Genomic DNA, 6,107 nt, shown 5'->3' on the forward strand with positions numbered 1-6,107 from the left:
AGGAAGTGTTTGGTTGGAGTCATTGCTGCCACAGTAAACTTCCTCCACAGAGACGTGAGAGACTGGTCAACAACTACAGGAAGTGTTTGGTTGGTCCACAACTACAGGAAGTGTTTGGTTGGAGTCATTGCTGCTACAGTAAACTTCCTCCACAGAGACGTGAGAGACTGGTCAACAACTACAGGTAGTGTTTGGTTGGAGTCATTGCTGCTACAGTAAACTTCCTCCACAGAGACGTGAGAGACTGGTCAACAACTACAGGTAGTGTTTGGTTGGAGTCATTGCAGCTAAAGGAGAACCAGAGATTCAGGGGGACTTTCTCACAGCTCTGTATCAGTCATCAGTCCAACAGAGGGTGTCTTGTCCTGCTCCTGAAATCTGCTCCTGCATTCATCCCATCATGCAACAGAGCATCGGGGTAGGTGCAAGTCTGACATCAATGTGTGCGCAATTACAATTAAATATGGTCCATTTCAGAACTTGTTATACAGCATAAACATAGTGTTGACACCAGTGGAGGTCGTGTCGTTTACGATTAAGAAGGACGATACATTTATTTATTTATGAGCATGGCCTTATTTCTATTACAGCATACTGGATGACTGTCATTCATATTCACCCAGGTTACTGTCATTCATATTCCACCCAGGTTACTGTCATTCATATTCACCCAGGTTACTGTCATTCATATTCACCCAGGTTACTGTCATTCATATTCACCCAGGTTACTGTCATTCATATTCACCCAGGTTACTGTCATTCATATTCACCCAGGTTACTGTCATTCATATTCACCCAGGTTACTGTCATTCATATTCACCCAGGTTACTGTCATTCATATTCACCCAGGTTACTGTCATTCATATTCACCCAGGTTACTGTCATTCATATTCACCCAGGTTACTGTCATTCATATTCACCCAGGTTACTGTCATTCATATTCACCCAGGTTACTGTCATTCATATTCACCCAGGTTACTGTCATTCATATTCACCCAGGTTACTGTCATTCATATTCACCCAGGTTACTGTCATTCATATTCACCCAGGTTACTGTCATTCATATTCACCCAGGTTACTGTCATTCATATTCACCCAGGTTACTTCATATTCATTACTGTCATTCATATTCACCCAGGTTACTGTCATTCATATTCACCCAGGTTACTGTCATTCATATTCACCCAGGTTACTGTCATTCATATTCACCCAGGTTACTGTCATTCATATTCACCCAGGTTACTGTCATTCATATTCACCCAGGTTACTGTCATTCATATTCACCCAGGTTACTGTCATTCATATTCCACCCAGGTTACTGTCATTCATATTCACCCAGGTTACTGTCATTCATATTCACCCAGGTTACTGTCATTCATATTCACCCAGGTTACTGTCATTCATATTCACCCAGGTTACTGTCATTCATATTCACACCAGGTTACTGTCATTCATATTCACCCAGGTTACTGTCATTCATATTCACCCAGGTTACTGTCATTCATATTCACCCAGGTTACTCATTCATATTCACCCAGGTTACTGTCATTCATATTCACCCAGGTTACTGTCATTCATATTCACCCAGGTTACTGTCATTCATATTCCACCCAGGTTACTGTCATTCATATTCCACCCAGGTTACTGTCATTCATATTCACCCAGGTTACTGTCATTCATATTCACCCAGGTTACTGTCATTCATATTCACCCAGGTTACTGTCATTCATATTCACCTGTCAGGTTACTGTCATTCATATTCACCCAGGTTACTGTCATTCATATTCACCCAGGTTACTGTCATTCATATTCACCCAGGTTACTGTCATTCATATTCACCCAGGTTACTGTCATTCATATTCACCCAGGTTACTGTCATTCATATTCACCTGTACAGGTTACTGTCATTCATATTCACCCAGGTTACTGTCATTCATATTCACCCAGGTTACTGTCATTCATATTCCACCCAGGTTACTGTCATTCATATTCACCCAGGTTACTGTCATTCATATTCACCCAGGTTACTGTCATTCATATTCACCCAGGTTACTGTCATTCATATTCACCCAGGTTACTGTCATTCATATTCACCCAGGTTACTGTCATTCATATTCACCCAGGTTACTGTCATTCATATTCACCCAGGTTACTGTCATTCATATTCACCCAGGTTACTGTCATTCATATTCACCCAGGTTACTGTCATTCATATTCACCCAGGTTACTGTCATTCATATTCACCCAGGTTACTGTCATTCATATTCACCCAGGTTACTGTCATTCATATTCACCCAGGTTACTGTCATTCATATTCACCCAGGTTACTGTCATTCATATTCACCCAGGTTACTGTCATTCATATTCCACCCAGGTTACTGTCATTCATATTCCACCCAGGTTACTGTCATTCATATTCACCCAGGTTACTGTCATTCATATTCACCCGGTTCAATGTAACAGTGACAGGTTTAGGATACTGTCAGTGATGGGTTTAGGTTACTACATGATACTAGAATGTTCCCTGTACCCATCATGAGGTTTCTACAGCCTAGCCTATGAATGAACGATCACAACGTAGGTGCACACAGGTCGAGAGATACATTTGAGAAGACGGAGAGTGACACATGGACAGCCCGTGACATTCAATACCGCCTTTGCACACTCTTTCCTGCACCTACCTGATATAGAGAGTGTCATCACTTAGAAACGTTTTAACCGAATCGACGGAATGAATACAATACCTGATCACACGGAAAGATAACTAACAGTCACGGTGTGCTCGGAGTGCGCTCCTCCGTAGGCGTTCGTAAACGTTCAGAGCGCACCGTGGTCGCTCTGGCCCAGGAGGTTGATCCTCACAACGGATGTCAAAAGCACCCAAGCTAACTGGCCAACATTGACTCTCTACCTCCAGACATATAATGAGAGAACACCTCACTCGGGACCATTTGACTCGCCCTGGCAGATCCGGTTAGGCTGTTTTCGTGTTATTCCGAGCGCTGGTGACACCGGACATATTCAACCGGTGTCGAGTGTTTTTAATTCATCACTTATTCCGCGCTCTGGTACAGCTCAGACGAGAGTAGACCACCAGAGGGACTTTTACGCGATATATACGCTATATAAACCATTTTGTTTGTTGTGTTTATAATTCATTCTCGCATCTCTGCTCTCTCTTAATAACCGTTTTCCCTTCGCTTGTGGACGTGTGTTCATCCCGTCGCTTGTGGACGTGTGTTCATCCCTTCGCTTGTGGACGTGTGTTCATCCCTTCGCTTGTGGACGTGTGTTCATCCCTTCGCTTGTGGACGTGTGTTCATCCCGTCGCTTGTGGACGTGTGTTCATCCCGTCGCTTGTGGACGTGTGTTCATCCCGTCGCTTGTGGACGTGTGTTCATCCCGTCGCTTGTGGACGTGTGTTCATCCCGTCGCTTGTGGACTTGTGTTCAAAATACAACTGCCTGGGACCAGCATCCCGGCTTTGTGGGGTTTGACACATCCCGTCATAACCAGCCATAAAATATTGTAATCCCGTCGCTTGTGGTCTAATGATGTGTTCATCGGCAGGTCTAATGATGTGTTCATCCCAGGTCTAATGATGCGTCACGGCAGGTTAATGATCCGTCACGACAGGTCTAATGTTCATCCGTCTTGCAGGTCTGTTCATGCCCGTCGCTTGGTCTAATGATGTTCATCGGTCGGCAGGTCTAATGATGCGTGTTCATCCCAGGTCTAATGATGCGTTCATCCCGGTCTTTGTGGATGCGTCATCCCGGTCTAATGATGGACGGTGTTCATCCCGCGCTTGTGGCAGGTTCATCCCGATGCTTGTGGACGGTGTTCAAAATACAACTGCCTGGGACCAGCTGTGTGGTTGGCTTTGTGGGGTTTGACACTTATGTAGGTGTCATAACCAGCCATAAAATATTGTAATGTGTCACGGCAGGTCTAATGATGCGTCACGGCAGGTCTAATGATGCGTCACGGCAGGTCTAATGATGCGTCACGGCAGGTCTAATGATGCGGCAGGTCTAATGATGTGTCACGACAGGTCTAATGATGTGTCACGACAGGTCTAATGATGTGTCACGACAGGTCTAATGTGTCACGACAGGTCTAATGATGTGTCACGGCAGGTCTAATGATGCGTCACGGCAGGTCTAATGATGCGTCACGGCAGGTCTAATGATGCGTCACGGCAGGTCTAATGATGCGTCACGGCAGGTCTAATGATGTCACGGCAGGTCTAATGATGTGTCACGACAGGTCTAATGATGCGTCACGGCAGGTCTAATGATGTGTCACGACAGGTCTAATGATGTGTCACGACAGGTCTAATGTGTCACGGCAGGTCTGATGTGTCACGGCAGGTCTAATGATGTGTCACGGCAGGTCTAATGATGTGTCACGGCAGGTCTAATGATGTGTCACGACAGGTCTAATGATGTGTCACGACAGGTCTAATGATGTCACGGCAGGTCTAATGATGTGTCACGACAGGTCTAATGATGTGTCACGACAGGTCTAATGTGTCACGACAGGTCTAATGTGTCACGACAGGTCTAATGTGTCACGACAGTGTTCTGGCAATATAACAGATTATGACCGTGTCATGACGCTGGTGTCACCCACTCTTGTTCATGGTCTATTTCAGTTGTTTTGCCAAAGTTAACATATGTTTTCTACGCTAATAAAGCCCTTTCAGTTGTTTTGCTAATAAAGCCCTTTTGAATTTAACGTGAACAAGAGTAGGCATTCCGACTCACGCCAATGAGACAAGCTGGCTGCCGCCATAGGTTACCCAGCATCCCATCATAAGTAGCCAGTGACTGGTCCATTTTGCTGTGCTTCTCAGTCCCAACTCCATTCATATTCCCGGGGCGGAAAGACACCATTGGACCAGGCTGTATCACAACCGTCGTGACTGTGTTTGGTTTGGCCGGTGTAGGCAGTCATTCTTATTTATAATGTGTTCTTGACTGGACTTGCCTTGTTTAAACCAAAGGTTACATATTAAAAACCGCTTACCTGTTGCTTGATCATTGTAGCCATCATTTTAATTCCATTTAGTATTGATTAGAAAACACCGCGCCGTTTCTGCTTCGACTGACCGAGAGGCTCATAAACCTCATAAAAACTGTCTTCAAATGTCAACTCGTTGTATGCTATGTAGCAATGTCACATAATTATATTACATTTTTAGACAAAGTATTTTCATTTTAATAAGCCTATTTGTTTTCCTTCAACAACAATACAAAGCTAGCAAGTAATAAAATACTAAACGTCCGTTCAGATATTCTAATAACCGTGTCCGTCCCTAAAACACTCAAGAAACCATCTGAATCTCATTTTAATGTAGAACGGGTTTATTGACCGACTGTAACCTGAACTAATGCTCATTTATTGCGTGACAGAACGGCTTGATTGACCAACAGTGTAAACTGAATTAACCAGTGAAAATGATAACTGTAAAGCACATCTAAAAAAGGTCACGTGTAACTCAAATCTACTCCACAGTGTCAAAACCAAAATGTGTTCCCCTTTAACTTGTGTGCTACTGTCTGGCCGCCCTGGGGGGGGGGTACAACCATGTGCAGTGGGCTACTGTCTGGCCCTGGAGGGGGTTACAACATGTGCAGTGGGCTACTATCTGGCCGCCCTGGGGGGTTACAACCATGAGCAGTGGGCTACTATCTGGCCCTGGAGGGGGGGGTTACAACCATGAGCTTACATCTGGCCGCCCTGGGGGGTTACCATGAGCAGTGGGCTACTATCTGGCCCTGGAGGGGGGTTACAACCATGAGCAGTGGGCTACTATCTGGCCCTGGAGGGGGGGTTACAACCATGAGCAGTGGGCTACTATCTGGCCCTGGAGGGGGGGGTTGAGCAGTGGGCTACCTGGCCCTGGAGGGGGTTACAGTGAGCAGTGGGCTACTATCTGGCCCTGGAGGGGGTACAACCATGAGCAGTGGGCTACTATAAGGCCCTGGAGGGGGGGGGTACAACCATGAGCAGTGGGCTACTATCTGGCCCTGGAGGGGGGCCCTGGGGGGGGTTACAACCATGAGCAGTGGGCTACTATCTGGCCCTGGAGCAGTGGGCTA

The sequence above is a fragment of the Oncorhynchus gorbuscha genome, linkage group LG21 (assembly GCF_021184085.1).
Source record: "Oncorhynchus gorbuscha isolate QuinsamMale2020 ecotype Even-year linkage group LG21, OgorEven_v1.0, whole genome shotgun sequence".
NCBI classification, from domain to species: Eukaryota; Metazoa; Chordata; class Actinopteri; order Salmoniformes; family Salmonidae; genus Oncorhynchus; species Oncorhynchus gorbuscha.